This window comes from Oncorhynchus gorbuscha, linkage group LG07, assembly GCF_021184085.1.
Source record: "Oncorhynchus gorbuscha isolate QuinsamMale2020 ecotype Even-year linkage group LG07, OgorEven_v1.0, whole genome shotgun sequence".
Classification (NCBI taxonomy): Eukaryota; Metazoa; Chordata; class Actinopteri; order Salmoniformes; family Salmonidae; genus Oncorhynchus; species Oncorhynchus gorbuscha.
In genome coordinates, this window is record NC_060179.1 from 55,785,636 (window position 1) to 55,803,143 (window position 17,508).

Here is a 17,508-nt window from a genome sequence, read left to right on the forward strand (position 1 = left end):
TACATTTTGCATGAAATCAAACCTGGCTGATCTGTTGACGTCTGTGGAATTCATAACATTGTTGGACAGGTTTAAAAGCTCTTTGTTCTTTGTATCCATAGAGACAGCTCTTTTTTTACAGAAACTGGGAGAACACTCATTTAGAATGTCTGAAGCTTTAACCGTACTGGTGTGTGTGTGTGTGTGTGTGTGTGTGTGTGTGTGTGTGTGTGTGTGTGTGTGTGTGTGTGTGTGTGTGTGTGTGTGTGTGTGGGGAGTTTACAATGTTTACGATGAAAATGCCATTAAAAACATTCTGATACAGATTATTTAGGGCTTTTCTCCCCTTACAATCAAAACATAGTATGCCTATATCTCAATGCACTGCTTTTTAAATGGCAAATTTGAACAAATTCTAAAATCACGATTAACTAATGCCATTAACTCAATGAATTATTGTAGCGGCCCTAGTTTTATTATAGCTACTAAATAACCACATCATTAATGGATCACTAGATTAAAGAATTGCAGGTCTCTCGTCTGCCCCTGCAAACCAGTCGGCATACACCTCAACACACTCCCTCATCTGATTCGTCATTTCCCACTAATCCAGAAAATTGACTACTGGAATGTGTGTTAGAGTAATACTCTTGCATCCATGCTTGGTATCTATCTGAACCTTGTTATCTGAAGATAACTTTGATGCCATCTATACGGATGTATTATGTTTAATATATCTCTGTGGTCATTTGAATGTGTTCAAAGTGAGCTCTAACAACCGTATGCAAGAGGTGTTATTGTCCATAGGAGTTCTGCCTCATCTGCGTTGGTCTCAACCCCCATACAAACCTCTGGATGCTGTGACCTGTGTGGAGATTGGGCAACTTTGATGTTACTGTAACTGGGAATGGTCTGATTGGTCAGTTTTGGTTTGAAAAAGTCACACCTTCAGATGAGTTTTAATTGAAGGAAAAGTAATTGTATAATACAGAGTTTTAAAACAACACTGAAAGTGTGGAGTCTGTGGACTCATATACTGTGTACACCGGAACTGTGTTAAATTAACACACTGCTTAGTGTAATGCCTTATTCAAATATTTCCCAGGGTGCCTTGCCTTTAGAGTAAATTGCAGAGTTACTACCCATGACTGTATTTATTAGTTCTGTCATTGTTGCAGTCATCCATATTTGTCTTGTTGACTTTGCCACAAGAGATAATGAATGTCATAAAAAATATTTGAACACAATACCACACATATTTCTGTAAGGCCTTATTTCCAAGGCCTAGTTTGACCCTAATATAGGGGCTGAAACTCACAGGCATCACTTTGAAACAAAACCACACCCATCATTATCATATTTTCCAGCTTGCTCTATTGTAGGTCGATTAAAAAAAAAAAAAATAGTTTGATTCAACATGTATGTTTTTGCATGTACATTGATTGATTGATTAATGAATCCTATGCTAATCAAATACATTGATTGATGAATTCATCTTATGCTAATCAAGTACAAATAACAAGACAGTATATTACTTGGACTTCTTGCACCCACTAGTGAAAGGGTTGGTCCAATTTACATGGTTTAACTTATTCTTTCTAACCTGACATTTTGAAAACAGGTTACAGGTGATAAAAATATCAGAAAGTTAGACATCCCCACACTGGCTGGATTCTAATAGGAATCACACATCACCTGACAAGCCAGTATAAGGCAGTTGTGGACAAAGTACCCAGTTGTCAAACTTGGGTAAAAGGAAAGATACCTTAGAAAGACATCTTAAAATGACTCAAGTGAAAGTCACACAGTAAAATACTACTTCAGTAAAAGTATTTGGTTTTAAATATACTTAAGTATCAAAAGTAAATGCAATTGCTAAAATGCACTTAAGTATGATAAGTAAAAGTATAAGTCTTTTCAGATTCACTATATAAAGGAAACCAGACGGCACCATTTAATTTATTTTTTATTTTTTACGTATAGCCAGGAGCACGCTCCAACACTCAAACCTAATTACCAAACAAAGCATTTGTGTTTAGTGAGTCCGCCAGATCAGAGGCAGTAGGGATGACCAGGGATATTATCTTGATGTGTAAATTGGACCGTTTTCCTGTCTTCCATCTGCTAAGCATTCAAAATTGTGACAAGCACTTTTGGGTGTCAGGGAAAATCTACGGAGTAAAAAGTAAATCATTTTCTTTAGGAATGTAATAAAAGTTGTCAAAAATATAAATAGTAAAGTAAAGGTACAGATACCCCAAAAAACTGCTTAAGTAGTACTTTCAAGTATTTTTTATTTAAGCACTTTACACCACAGGTATAATGTTATATTTATACATATTTGAATAAAAAAAATCCTCACCACCTTTTCTGGCCATGATGGTTTCATTTTCCCAAAGAAACTTTAGCCTACAACAAATTACCATGTGGATCTCTCATTTAATTTGGCCTATTAGCTAGGCTATTATTTAAACCAGGCTATTTTGCTCGTTCATGCATGCACAGTTTCAAGATGGGTCTGATTTAAAACTGGAACAGGCGTATGTATGGCCTGTGCCAAGTTTTGAACATGCACTGTCTTGTCAGAAATGGCGCATGCAGATATTTAGTGTGAAATGTACTCAACAGTTATAAACGAGGCCCCAGGCCTGCAAGTACGGTTGCAAAATTCAGTTGACTTTCCCAAAACTCACACATAAAAATAAAACAAAAACGGACCTTTTAGCCTGCTTCTGTTTCCATAAACTTCAAACCAGGATTTCTGGAAAACTTTGAAATTTTGGTAAAGTTACCAGAGTTTTGCAACCCTACCTAAAAGTCACATTATGCTGGCTTGCAACGTGTTGTGTGGTTCCTATTGGAATCCAGAAAGAGTTATGATATCTCACATTTCAATGTTTTTATTCAGCTGCGACCTGCACTCAACATGACTGTCAGGGTTGGAAACATTGTGAGGTGACTAAGCCATTTCAACTGAAACAACCATATGTTGTCTAACTGCTTTGATTCGTTTTGAAACATGTATGCTATTTACATTTGTGTAGCATAAGATTAATCCATGTACATGCAAAATAACAGATATTAAAAATCAACCTCAAGTAGTGAATGCTGGGAAATATTATCATGATTACCATTGTTTTACACTCACTTACAGGTAATTGGCTGCCACTAAGCTACCTTAAACAAAATAGTTTCCTGGTACCAATGCCATTACTGTAATTACTGGTACTGTAAACTATTGTATGGGGTGGGGGAGGGAAGGGGGAGATTTGTTTAAATTCAGGCTAAGTGATGTTGCAATTTACCTAATGTCCACAAGGGGCGTTTTACATGTAGCTCCTATTACGTGTGTAGGTGGTTACGTTTAGAAATGGAAAAGCATTTATTTGTATGATGTGCCTTTCTGATTGTATTTTTTTCTATAATATAAAACAGCATGGCCACAAACAAAGCAAAACAGGCACCAGTTAAAATGTTTAATTTATAATAATAATTTGAAACATGTATGCTATTTACATTTGTGTAGCAGGCACACGGGCAACAAAATTTTAAAAAATCAATCTTGCTTCAGAGGATGTGCTTTGATTTTGTTGCCCGTGTGCCTTTTGTGTGGCATTCTATTTTGAATATTCACAAATATAGTAAGTGAACTGCTACTATGTTTTACATAAAATTAATAAATTATTTCATGGCTGTTTAAAATTCCCACAATGCAATGTATTTTACGGTAATCTACTGTATTCAGTTGATACAGTATTTTACTGTTGATTATACAGTGATAATTACAGGATTTTCTTTTTATAGTGTACCTATGTCCTTGTTCCTATAGTATGTACCCTGTCTAATATTGGTGCTACTCATCAAAAAGAGGGACACCACACACACACACGCACACAACCTGTCGTTGTCTCTTTGTCTCTTTTTACATACAGTTGAAGTCGGAAGTTTACATACACTTAGGTTGGAGTCATTAAAACTTGTTTTTCAACCACTCCACAAATGTCTTGTTATTAACGAACTATAGTTTTGGCAAGTCGGTTAGGACATCTACTTTGTGCATGACACAAGTCATTTTTACAACAAATGTTTACAGACAGATTATTTCACTTATAATTCAATGTATCACAATTCCAGTGGGTCAGAAGTTTACATACATTAAGTTGACTGAGCCTTTAAACAATGTGGAAAATTCCAGAAAATGATGTCATAGCTTTAGAAGCTTCTGATAGGCATGACATCATTTGAGTCAATTGGAGGTGTACATGTGGATGTATTTCAAGGCCTACCTTCAAACTCAGTGCCTCTTTGCTTGACATCATGGGAAAATCAAAAGAAATCAGCCAAAACCTCAGAAAACAATTGTAGACCACCACAAGTCTGGTTTATCCTTGGGAGCAATTTCCAAACGCCTGAAGGTACCACATTCATCTGTACAAACATTGGTACGCAAGTATAAGTACCATGGGACCACGCAGCCTTCATACCGCTCAGGAAGGAGATGTGTTCTGTCTCCTACAGATGAATGCACTTTGGTGCGAAAAGTGCAAATCAATCTCAGAACAACAGCAAAGGACCTTGTGAAGATGCTGGAGGAAACAGGTACAAAATTATCTATATCTACAGTAAAACAAGTCCCATATCGACATAACCTGAAAGGCTGCTCAGCAAGGAAGAAGCCACTGCTCCAAAACCGCCATAAAAAAGTCAGACTACGGTATGCAACTGCACATGGGGACAAAGATCATACTTTTTGGAGAAATATCCTCTGGTCTGATTCAACAAAAATGGAACTGTTTGACCATGATGACCAGGAAAAAGGGGGAAGCTTGCAAGCCGAAGAACACCATCCCAACCGTGAAGCTGCAGGAGGGGCTGGTGTACTTCACAAAATAGATGGCATCATTATGTGGATATATTAAAGCAACATTTCAAGACAACAGTCAGGAAGTTAAAGTTTGGTCACAAATGGGTCTTCCAAATGGACAATGACCCCAAGCATATTTCCAAAGTTGTGGCAAAATGGCTTAAGACAATAAAGTCAAGGTACTGGAGTGGTCATCACAAGGCTCTGACCTCAATCCTAAAGAAGATTTGTGGGCAGAACTGAAAAAGCGTGTGCGAGCAAGGAGGCCTACAAACCTGACTCAGTTACACCAGCTCTGTCAGGGGGAATGGGCAACAATTCAACCAACTTATTGTGGGAAGCTTGTGGAAGGCTACCCAAAACATTTGACCCAAGTTAAACTATTTAAAGGCAATGCTACCAAATACTAATTGAGTGTATATAAACTTCTGACCCGCTGGGAATGTGATGAAAGAAATACAAGCTGAAATAAATAATTCTCTCTACTATTATTCTGGATTAAATGTCAGGAATTGTGAAAACTGAGTTTAAATGTAATTGGCTAGGGTGCATGTCAACTTCCGACTTCAACTGTACCTGCTGCACAAGAGCCACAAGTTGCAGTGCTGATTTAACAAATGCCCGGTTGTCACGGCAACACAGGCTATACTTCATGTCTGAGTGGTTGACGGATCTATCGCCAGTTCCTATTGTTAATTTTGGATTATAAAACCGAACGATAACACTCATAGTGTTAGACAGGGAAGGATGTGACCAGGGTTAATCACCTGTGTATAATATGTCATTTTATTTATATTTTAGAATTAAACTGTAGAATTAAAGTTAGGTGGGTAAAATCAGGCCACGAGTAGGCTTATTTCATATTCTGGTGGATATAGTTACCGGGTAATAAAAGGAAGAGCTTTGAAGATTAGCTTCACTTAACACACACACACACACACACACACACACACACACACACACACACACACACACACACACACACACACACACACACACACACACACACACACACACACACACACACACACACACACACACACACACATCTGAAGCTTTTATGAGGTTTGATGGTGGTGTTGTTGTAGGGTGTGTGTCACAGTTCTACCCAGAGGCTCTGGCTCCAATCCCCCCTCCCTCCTTCCCCTGCTCACACTCCCCTTCCCCAAACCATCGAAATGAAACAATCCCCACGGATAAAGCAGTTGGTATGGTAACGGATCGGTAAAGCTCCAAATCTCTTATTTTTAACAACCCATTACTGGCACGCACGTACGCACACACAGCCCATTACTGGCTGCTGCCTGCCATCCTATAATATCCCCACTTTCCTGACACAGGCAGAACTCTAAAACTAACAAAGATGCCACTCTGAAACTTTGATATGGCTATATTTGAAGAGTATATTTGAAAGTATTCAGATCCCTTGACTTTTTCCACATTTTGTTACATTACAGCCAAATTTTCAAATGGATTAAAAAAATCCTCATCAATATATACACAATACCACATAACATCAAAGCAAAAACACGTTTTTGAAAAGAAAATTTTGAAAAATCACATTTACATAAGTATTCAGAACTTTTACTCAGTACTTCGTTGAATGAAGCACCTTTGGCAGCGATTACAGCCTCGCGTATTCTTGGGTATGATGCTACAATCTTGGGACACCTGTATTTAGGGAGCTTCTCCCATTATTTTCTGCAGATCCTCTCAAGCTCTATCAGGCTGGATGGGGAGCATCGCTGCACAGCTATTTTCAGGTCTCTCCAGAGATTTTCAATTGGTTTCAAGTCCGGGCTCTGGCTGGGCCACTCAAGGACATTCAGAGACTTGTCCCGAAGCCACTTCTGCGTTGTCTTGGCTGTGCTGTCCTGTTTGAAGGAGAACCTTCAGCCCATTCTGAGGTCCTGAGCACTCTGTTGCAGATTTTCAGCAAGGATCTCTCTGTACTTTGTTCTGTTCATCTTTCCCTTGATCCTGGCTAGTCTGCCAGTCCCTGCTGTTGAAAAACATCCCCACAGCATGATACTGCCACCACCATGCTTCACTGTAAGGATGGTGCCAGGTTTCCTCCAGATGTGACACTTCAGGGCAAAGAGTTCAATCTTGGCTTCATCAGACCAGAGAATCTTGTTTCTCATGGACTGAGAGTCTTTAGGTGCCTTTTGGAAAACTCTGTCATGTGCCTTGTACTGAGGAATGGCTTCTGTCTGGCCACTCTACCGTAAAGGCCTGATTGGTGGAGTTCTGCAGAGATGGTTGTCCTTTTGGAAGGTTCTTCCATCTCCACAGGGGAACTCTAGCGCTCTGTCAGAGTGACCATCGGGTTCTTGGTCACCTCCCTGAACAAGGTCCTACTCCCCCGATTGCTCAGTTTGGCCGGGTGGCCAGGTCTGCCCATTCCAAACTTCTTCCATTTAGGAATGATGGAAGCCACTGTGTTCTTGGGGACCTTCAATGCTGTAGAAATGTTTTGGTACCCAGATCTCTGCCTCAACACAATCCTGTCTCAACGCTCTATGGACAATTCCTTCAACCTCATGGCTTGATTTTTGCTCTGACGTACACTGCCAACTGTGGGACCTTATATACAGTCGTGACCAAAAGTTTTGAGAATGACACAAATATACATTTTCACAAAGTCTGCTGCCTCAGTTTGTATGATGGCAATTTGCATATACTCCAGAATGTTATGAAGAGTGATCAGATGAATTGCAAAGTCCCTCTTTGCCATGCAAATGAACTGAATCCCCCCAAAACATTTCCACTGCATTTCAGCCCTGCCACAAAAGGACCAGCTGACATCATGTCAGTGATTCTCTCATTAACACAGGTGTGAGTGTTGACGAGGACAAGGCTGGAGATCACTCCGTCATGCTGATTGAGTTCGAATAACAGACTGGAAGCTTCAAAAGGAGGGTGGTGCTTGGAATCATTGTTCTTCCTCTGTCATCAATGGTTACCTGCAAGGAAACACATGCCGTCATCATTGCTTTGCACAAAAAGGGCTTCACAGGCAAAGATATTGCACCTAAATCAACAATTTATCAGATCATCAAGAACTTCAAGGAGAGCGGTTCAATTGTTGTGAAGAAGACTTCAGGGCGCCCAAGAAAGTCCAGCTAGCGCCAGGACAGTCTCCTAAAGTTAATTCAGCTGTGGGATTGGGGCACCACCAGTACAGAGCTTCCTCAGGAATGGCAGCAGGCAGGTGTGAGTGCATCTGCACGCACAGTAAGACAAAGACTTTTGGAGGATGGCCTGGTGTCAAGAAGGGCAGCAAAGAAGCCACTTCTCTCCAGGGAAAACATCAGGGACAGACTGATATTCTGCAAAAGGTACAGGGATTGGACTGCTGAAGACTGGGGTAAAGTCATTTTCTCTGATGAATCCCATTTCCGATTGTTTGGGGCATCTGGAAAAAAGCTTGTCCGGAGAAGACAAGGTGAGCTCTACCATCAGTCCTGTGTCATGCCAACAGTAAAGCATCCTGGAGACCATTCATGTGTGGGGTTGCTTCTCAGCCAAGGGAGTGGGCTCACTCACAAGTTTGCCTAAGAACACAGCCATGAATAAAGAATGGTACCAATACATCCTCAGAGAGCAACTTCACCCAACCATCCAGGAACAGTTTGGTGACGAACAATGCCTTTTCCATCATGATGGAGCACCTTGCCATAAGGCAAAAGTGATAACTAAGTGGCTCGGGGAACAAAACATCGATATTATGGGTCCATGACCAGGAAACTCCCCAGACCTTTATCCTATTGAGAACTTGTGGTCAATCCTCAAGAGGCGGGTGGACAAACAAAAACCCACAAATTCTGACAAACTCCAAGCATTGATTATGCAAGAATGGGCTACTATCAGTCAGGATGTGGCCCAGAAGTTAATTGACAGCATGTCAGGGCCGATTGCAGAAGTCCTGAAAAAGAAGGGTCAACACTGCAAATATTGACTCTGCATCAACTTCATGTAATTGTCAATAAAAGCCTTTGACACGTATGAAATGCTTGTAATTATACTTCAGTACTCCATAGTAACATCTGAAAAAAATATCTAAAGACACTGAAGCAGCAGACTTTGTGAAAATTAATATTTGTGTCATTCTCAAAACTTTTGGCCACGACTGTAGACAGGTGTGTGCCTTTCCAAATCATGTCCAATCAATTGAATTTACCACAGGTGGACTCCAATCAAGTTGTAGAAACGTCTCAAGGATGATCAAAGGAAATAGGATGCACCTGAGTTACAATTTCGAGTGTCATAGCAAACGGTCTGAATACTTATATAAATAAGGTATTTCTGTTTTTTTTGCAGATATTTCTAAATACCCGTTTTCACTTTGTCATTATGGGGTATTGTGTGTAGATTGATGAGGGAAAAAAAATATTTAATCCCCTATAGAATAAGGTTATAACCTAACAAAATATGGAAAAAGTCAGTGTCTAAATATTTTCTAAATGCAGTGTATGTCCAAAAAATACATATGGAAAAATAAGCCAAATCCCCCCCAAAAATATTTTCGATATTCATGTTTATATTTTTAGATATTCATCAATTAATGTAAGGTATGTTTTATTGAAATCAAAATAGTACACAAATTACAGACCTACAAAGTAAATATTATATGAGCAATATTTCCTTTGTAACACCTACAGATTAAACATTATGGAGTGCTTAAAAGGAGGCCTGGGTAAGGCCAATATGTCATAAATATACCAACTTTGATAAACTACAGTAGATATATATACTGAACAATAATATAAACACAACATGCAACAATTTCAAATTTCTTGAATCAGTATTCAACCCCTTTGTTATGGCCAGCCTAAATCAGTTCAAGAGAAAAAATGTGCATAATAAATCACATAAATTGCATGGACTCACTCTGTTTGCAATAACAGAGTGATCTTTGAATGACTACCTCATCCATGTACCCCACATACAGGCGTCCTTCCTAACTCAGTTGCCGGAGAAGAAGGAAACTGCTCAGGGATTTCCCCATGGTAATGGTAACTTTGAAACAGTTCAAGAGCTTAATGGCGGTGATAGGAAAAAATTGAGGATAGATAAACAACATTGTAGTTACTCCACAATACTAACCTAAATGATAGAGTGAATAGAAGGAAGCGTGTACAGAATAAAAATATTCCAAATCATGCATGCTGTTTGCAATAAGGCACTAAAATAAAACTACAAGAATCGTGGCAAACAAATGACTTTATGTCCTGAAAACAAACTTTATGTCCTGAATACAAAGCATTAACACATCACTGAGGACCACACTTCATATTTTCAAGTATGGTGGTGGCTGCATCATGTTATGAGTATGCTTGTTATCGGCAGCGACTAGGGAGGTTTTTGGGGGGATAATAATAAATGGAAAAGAGCTAAGCACAGGCAAAATCCTAGAAAACTTGGTTCAGTCTGCTTTCCAACATACACTGGGAGACAAATTCACCTTTCAGCAGGACAGTAACCTAAATCACTAAATATACACTGGAGTTGCTTACCAAGACAACATTGACTGTTCCTGAGTTACAGCTTTGACTGAAATCTACTTCAGAATCTGTGGCTTGAAAAGACTTGAAATGGCATTCTAGCAATGATCAACATCCAACTTGACAGAGCTTGAAGAATTTATAATAATAATAATAATGTGCAAATATTGTACAATACAGGTGTGCAAAGCTCTTAGAGACTTACTTGAATACGTATTGACTCAGGGGTTTGAATACTTATGTAAATTAGATATTTCTGTATTTAATTTTCAATACATTTGCTAAAATTTAGAAAAACATGTTTTCAATCTGTCATTATTGTGTATTGTGTGTAGATGGGTGAATCAAATATATTTAATCAATTTTGAATTCAGGCTGTAACACAACAACATGTGGAATGGGTCAAGGGGTATGAATACTTTCTGAAGACATATCACACATCCATATAGATGGAATCAAAGTTATCACCAGAGAACAAGGTGCATATCAGATACCAAACATGGATGCAATAGTATTATTCTAACACACATTCCAGTAGTCTGTTCTCTGTATCTAAAAGTATAATATGCTTAACAAAAATACAAATGCAACATTTAAAGTGTTGATCCTTTTCTCCTTTGCCAAGATAATTCATCCACCTGACAGGTGTGGCATATTAAGAAGCTGATTAAACAGCATAATCATTACACAGGTGCACCTTGTGCTGGGAACAATAAAATACTAATAATGTGAAAGCCATAGATCAGGTCCTAAACCATTTTGTGGGGAAAAACTCATTCTGATTGGTTTGGCTTGGCATTCAAGTGGGTGGGTTTATGCTCTCAAAAGCCCACCCATGGCTGCACCCCTGCCCAGTCATGTGAAATCCATAGATTAGGGCCTAATAAATTATTTTGAATTTACTTATTTCCTTATATGAACTGTAACTCAGTAAAATCTTTGAAATTGTTGCACGTTGCATTTATATTTCTGTTCAATGTAAAAATGAACAATTGCAAAGCATGCTGAGTATTATTCCAATGAGCTCTGCCCTGAAATACGGTCAGTAATAATACCCAGTGTGCTATGCAGTTAATTTTGGTATGTTCATTTTCACATATACATTTACAGTATATTCTGGTCATTTAGCAGACACTCTTATCCAGAGTGACTTACAGTCAGTGCATTCAACTAAGGTAGACAAACAACAACATATCACGGTAAAACATTTCGGTAACTGTTACTTTGAGAATATTGTTACTGTTTGGGCCAGATAGTTACTTCTTTTATATTGACATATTGATCTTAATGCTATTTTGTGATTGTATTTTATAATTTGTAGTTTCTTGCCCATCCCTGACTGTAACTTTGAATTACAGTCAGGCAGGTTTTCATTGACCCTGGTTTCGTCTGTCAAAAGCAATGTTGCAAAAAAGATAATTGCGACATGTGTAATGGAAACAGCCGTGTAGGATAAATTTTCTAGAGATAGAATACTTTTTTATCCGTTCTACGGGGTGGATTTGTCTTTTGTCAAACTTTATTTATTGATGATGATGATGGAAACAGTGTTTACATTTTTTTATTAGGATAGCTGAATAATTTTGAAGGTATGCCTATGTGAAAAATTGATCATGGAAACAGTGTTTTAAAAAATAAATTAGGATAGCCAAATAATTTTGAAGGTATGCCTATGTGAAAAATTGTTCCAAGATGGCGTAGCAGTCAGACTTGTGTCTTTGTCTTGTCCCGTCCTGTCCCATGTATATATTGTTTTCTTCGTATATATTTTATATATATTTTATTCTCGCTTAACCTCACTTTCCATCTACGGACTGAATATGCTCTCCTTCAATCCACCTCACCCAATGTGGTACGGATCTGCTATTTTTATACTTTAGAACCGGAACCCCCTTCAGAGGCTCTAGCCAGCTAACTAGCTACTAGCTAGTAGTCAGTTTTCCACTGCTAGCGGTCTTCACCATTAACTCTGACATCAGCCAGCCTCAACTCGGTAAATTCCTGCCAGTCTGCACAGCGCGATATCAACCCAGAGCATATGGGACTGCTTTTTCTTTACCACATCTCCGCAAGCTCTGAACCTTTACACCGGATTATCGGAGCTAGTTAGCTGCTATCCGAGTGGCTACTGTCGGGTTCACCTTGGGGTCATGATAGGGGCTGTACCAAATGTTTTATGTATTATAATAATTGATTATGTTTATGGTGTATTCATAGTAAAACATGCCTACACAGCAGGACAATTACATTTATAGGGCCCAAGACTACAGATTAACAATTATATATATATATATATATATATTCATTATAAGGTTTAATATTGATCCACAGTATTTTCTAGTCTCTGCCTCATAAACAGTCTGAGAGATGTGTGACTGAGAAAGAACGCTGCTGGGGAGTGAAAAAGATAAGAGACTAGTCAGACATTCCACCATAAATCAACTTAGGGAGTGGACATTCACTGCTGAGCCTTTAGATAACACTGAAACTCTTGTTTGTTTAGCTGTGTAGGCATGGGCTTGGTCTCATGAGTAGAAGGTAATGACGTAGGCAGTGACATCACTAAGGCTGGACTTCAGGCTTAATAAAATATCTTGGACCTTTTACTATTTTGCAGAACATACTCGGAAACATGCGTGCTATGTTCCTGTTGTCAACTTCTGTCTGCAATTGCATTAATAAAGGTTTTTGATTGATTTAATTAAAGATATTGTCTGAATGCTAATTTCATCAATGAGTCAATGATTGACACAGAACAAGGAACAAACCCCAAAACTACTCCTTGATAACGTCTCTGTCCCGAAGCAAGCACCAGTTAGCCCTAAGCAAGCCTTGAGCTAGGCCCATCTCCCGGCTAGTTAAAGAGATCCATCATCGGATTCTTGGGCTACATTACCTCTTTTGCCAATTGGCCTGTACCCTGTACTTCCGACACGGAGCCCCGCCGATCCATCACGACTGATCTGCCAACGTTACCGTCTGAGGTGGTCTCAACAGGCTCTTCCTGTTACCATGTCGCCGGATGTTAGCTGTCTGAATCGCCGTGTCTCCAGCTCACCTAGCTTAGCAGCGACTACGGAATTGGCTCCCTGACTCATCTAGTGCTACTCATTGGACACTATTATCACCCGGCTACACATGCGTCTTCCTAATGGCATTATCCCCAAAGATTGGAAAGCTGCCGCGGTCATCCCCCTCTTCAAAGGGGTAGACACTCTAGACCCAAACTGTTACAGACCAATATCCATCCTGCCCTGCTTTTCTAAAATCTTTCTAAAAGTTAACAAACAGATCACCGACCTTTTCGAATTGCACCGTATCGTCTCCACTATGCAATCTGGTTTCCGAGCTGGTCATGTGTGCACCTCAGCCACGTTCAAGGTCCTAAACGATATAATAACCGCCATCGATAAAAGACAGTACTGTGCAGCTGTCTTCATGACCTGGCCAAGGCTTTCGACTCTGTCAATCACCGCATTCTTAGCGACAGACTCAATAGTCTTGCCTCTCCGCCACAGGGTTCAATTCATGGGCCGACTCTTTTCTCTGCATATATCAATGATGTCGCTCTTGCTGCTGGTGATTCTCTGATCCACCTCTTCGCAGATGACACCATTCTGTACACATCTGGCCCTTCTTTGGACACTGTGTTAACAAACCTCCAAACGAGCTTCAATACCATACAACACTCCTTCCGTGGCATCCAACTGCTTTTAAACGCTAGTAAAACTAAATGCATGCTCTTCAACCGATTGCTGCCCGCACCCACCCGCCCGACTAGTATCACTACTCTGGACGGTTCTGACTTAGAATATGTGGACAACTATAAACACCTAGGTGTCTGATTATACTGTAAACTCTCCTTCCAGACTCACATTAATCATCTCCAATCCAAAATTAAATCTAGAATTGGCTTCCTGTTTCGCAACAAAGCCTCCTTCACTCATCTGCTAAATATACCCTCGTACCGATCCTTGACTTCGGCGATGTCATTTACAAAATAGCCTCCAACACTCTACTCAGAAAACTGGATGTAGTCTATCACAGTGCCATCTGTTTTGTCACCAAAGCCCCATATACTACCCACCACTGCGACCTGTATGCTCTCGTTGGCTGGTCCTCACTACATATTCGTCGCCAAACCCACTGGCTCCAGGTCATCTACAAGTCTTTGCTAGGTAAAGCCCAGCCTTATCTCAGCTCACTGGTCACCATAGTAACACCCACCCGTAGCATGCACTCCACCAGCAGGTATATCTCACTGGTCATCCCCAAAGTCAACACCTGCTTTGGCCACCTGTCCTTCCAGTTCTCTTGCTGCTAAGGGCTGGAACTATTTTTTTTATATCACTGAAGCTGGAGTCTTATATCTCCCTCTCTAACTTCTGTCAGAGCAGCTCACCGATCACTGTACCTGTACACAGTCAATCTGTAAATAGCACACCCAACTACCTCATCCCCATATTGTTACTTTTTTTGTTGCTCTTTTGCACTCCAGTATCTCTACTTGCACATCATCATCTGCACATCTATCACTCCAGTGTTAATGCTAAATTGTAATTATTGCTCCTCTATGGCCTATTTATTGCCTTACCTCCCTACTTTTCTACATTTGCACACACTGTACATAGATTTTTCTATTGTGTTATTGACTGTACGTTTGTTTATGTGTAACTCTGTGTTGTTGTTTTTGTCACACAGCTTTGCTTTATCTTGGCCAGGTCGCAGCTGTAAATGAGAACTTGCTCTCAACTGGCCTGCCTGGTTAAATAAAGGTGAAATAAAAAAATACAAAATAAATAAAAATGTGGGTCAAGTGATATTTTCACGTAACTATAAAGCTCCACTCCACATTTAATTCTAAATGGGTACTGCTTGAAAAATATATTTATTTAACTATAAAATAATGTTTATTTTCAATACAAAGACTCTCAAGAATGCCTAAATTGCTTCAGAATTTAAGTTTCTTCATCCAACTGCTTCAGATCTAGGTCAACGTGAGTACAAGTAGGCACATGAGAATTATTAGAATATGACAAATAAGCTATTAGTCAATTCTTGCTTTCTTTCCATGCTGGCTTTTACAGCCTACCTGAGATGTGAAAGATAGGTGGGCAGGGTTTCACCACTTTATTAATGCACAATTTGACTAATAGGATAATGGAAACACTTCAACCACATCATTGTTACTCGAAATTCTAGGTTTCTGCAAAAAATATATATTTTTAAGGTGTGACAAAGTCAAGCTGTTTTTATAAACACAAGACAGTTCAATGGAATTGTTGCATGTCACATATAATTTCTATGCAAACGTTCTAAACATCTGAAAAAAAATCACTGATCAAGTTAATGGAAACATACAATTGATGTCCGAAGTTTACATACACTTAGGTTGGAGTCATTAAAACTCGTTTTTCAACCACTCCACAAATTTCTTGTTGACAAACTATAGTTTTGGCAAGTCGGTTAGGACATCTACTTTGTGCATGACACAAGTCATTTTTCCAACAATTATTTCACTTATAATTCACTGTATCACAATTCCAGTGGGTTAGAAAGTTTACATACACTAAGTTGACTGTGCCTTTAAACAGCTTGGAACATTCCATAAAATGATGTCATGGCTTTAGAAGCTTCTGTTAGGCTAATTGACATCATTTGAGTCAATTTGAGGTGTACCTGTGGATGTATTTCAAGGCCTACCTTTCAACTCAGTGCCTCTTTGCTTGACATCATGGGGAAATCAAAAAAAGAAAAAATTGTAGACCTCCACAAGTCTGGTTTATCCTTGGGAGCAATTTCTAAAAGCCTGAAGGTGCCACGTTCATCTGTACAAACAATAGCATGCAAGTATAAACACCATGGAACCACGCAGCCGTCATACCACTCAGGAAGGAGATGTGTTCTGTCTCCTAGAGATGAACATACTTTGGTGTGAAAAGTGCAAATCAATCCCAGAACAACAGCAAAGGACTTTATGAAGATGCTGGAGGAAACAGTTACAAAAGTATTTATATCCACAGCAAAACAAGTCCTATACCGACACCTATATTGCACAGCAAGGAAGAAGCCACTGCTCTAAAACCGCCATAAAGAAGCCAGACTACAGTTTGCAACTGCACATGGGGACAAAGATCATCCTTTTTGGAAAAATGTCCTCTGATCTGATGAAACAAAAATAGAACTGTTTGGCCATAATGACAATCTTTAAGTTTGGAGGAGACTTGCAAGCCGAAGAACACCATCCCAACCATGAAGCACGGGGGTGGCAGCATCATGTTGTGGGGGTGCTTTGCTGCAGGAGGGACTAGTGCACATCACAAAATAGATGGCAGCATGAGAAAGAAAAATTATGTGGATATAATAATCTCAAGACATCAGTCAGGAAGTTAAAGCTGGGTTTCAAATGGGTCTTCCAAATGGACAATGACCCCAAGCATACTTCCAAAGTTGTGACAAAATGGTTTAAGGACAACAAAGCCCTGACCACAATCCTATAGAAAATGTGTGGGCAGAACGGAAAAAGAGTGTGCAAGCAAGGAGGCCTACAAACCTGATTCAGTTACACCAGCTCGTTTGACCCAAGTTAAACAATTTCAAGGCAATGCTACCAAATACTAATTGAGTGTATGTACATTTCTGACCCACTGGGAATGTGATGATATAAATCAAATGTGAAATAAGTCATTCTCTCTACTATTATTCTGACATTTCACATTCTTAAAATAAAGTGGTGATCCTAACTGACCTAAAACAGGGAATATTTACTAGGGAATATTAACTTGAGTTTAAATGTATTTGGCTAAGTTGTATGTAAACTTCAGACTTCAACTGTAGATGAGCAATGTCAGAGCGGCATAAGATACAGTAGAATAGAATAGGATGCAGTATATATATATATATATATATATATATATATATATATATATATATATATATATATATATATATATATATATATATATATATATATGAGATGAGTAATGTAAAATATGTAAGCATTATTAAAGTGTTAGGTGTTGCAGTGTTAGCATTAGTACTCATCCCGGTGTCGCCTCTTTGCTGTTGACGTTGGGACTGGTGTTTTGCGGGTACTATTTAGGGAAGCTGCCAGTTGAGGACTCCGGGAGGCTGGTCTTCTTAGCAGAGTTCCTCTGT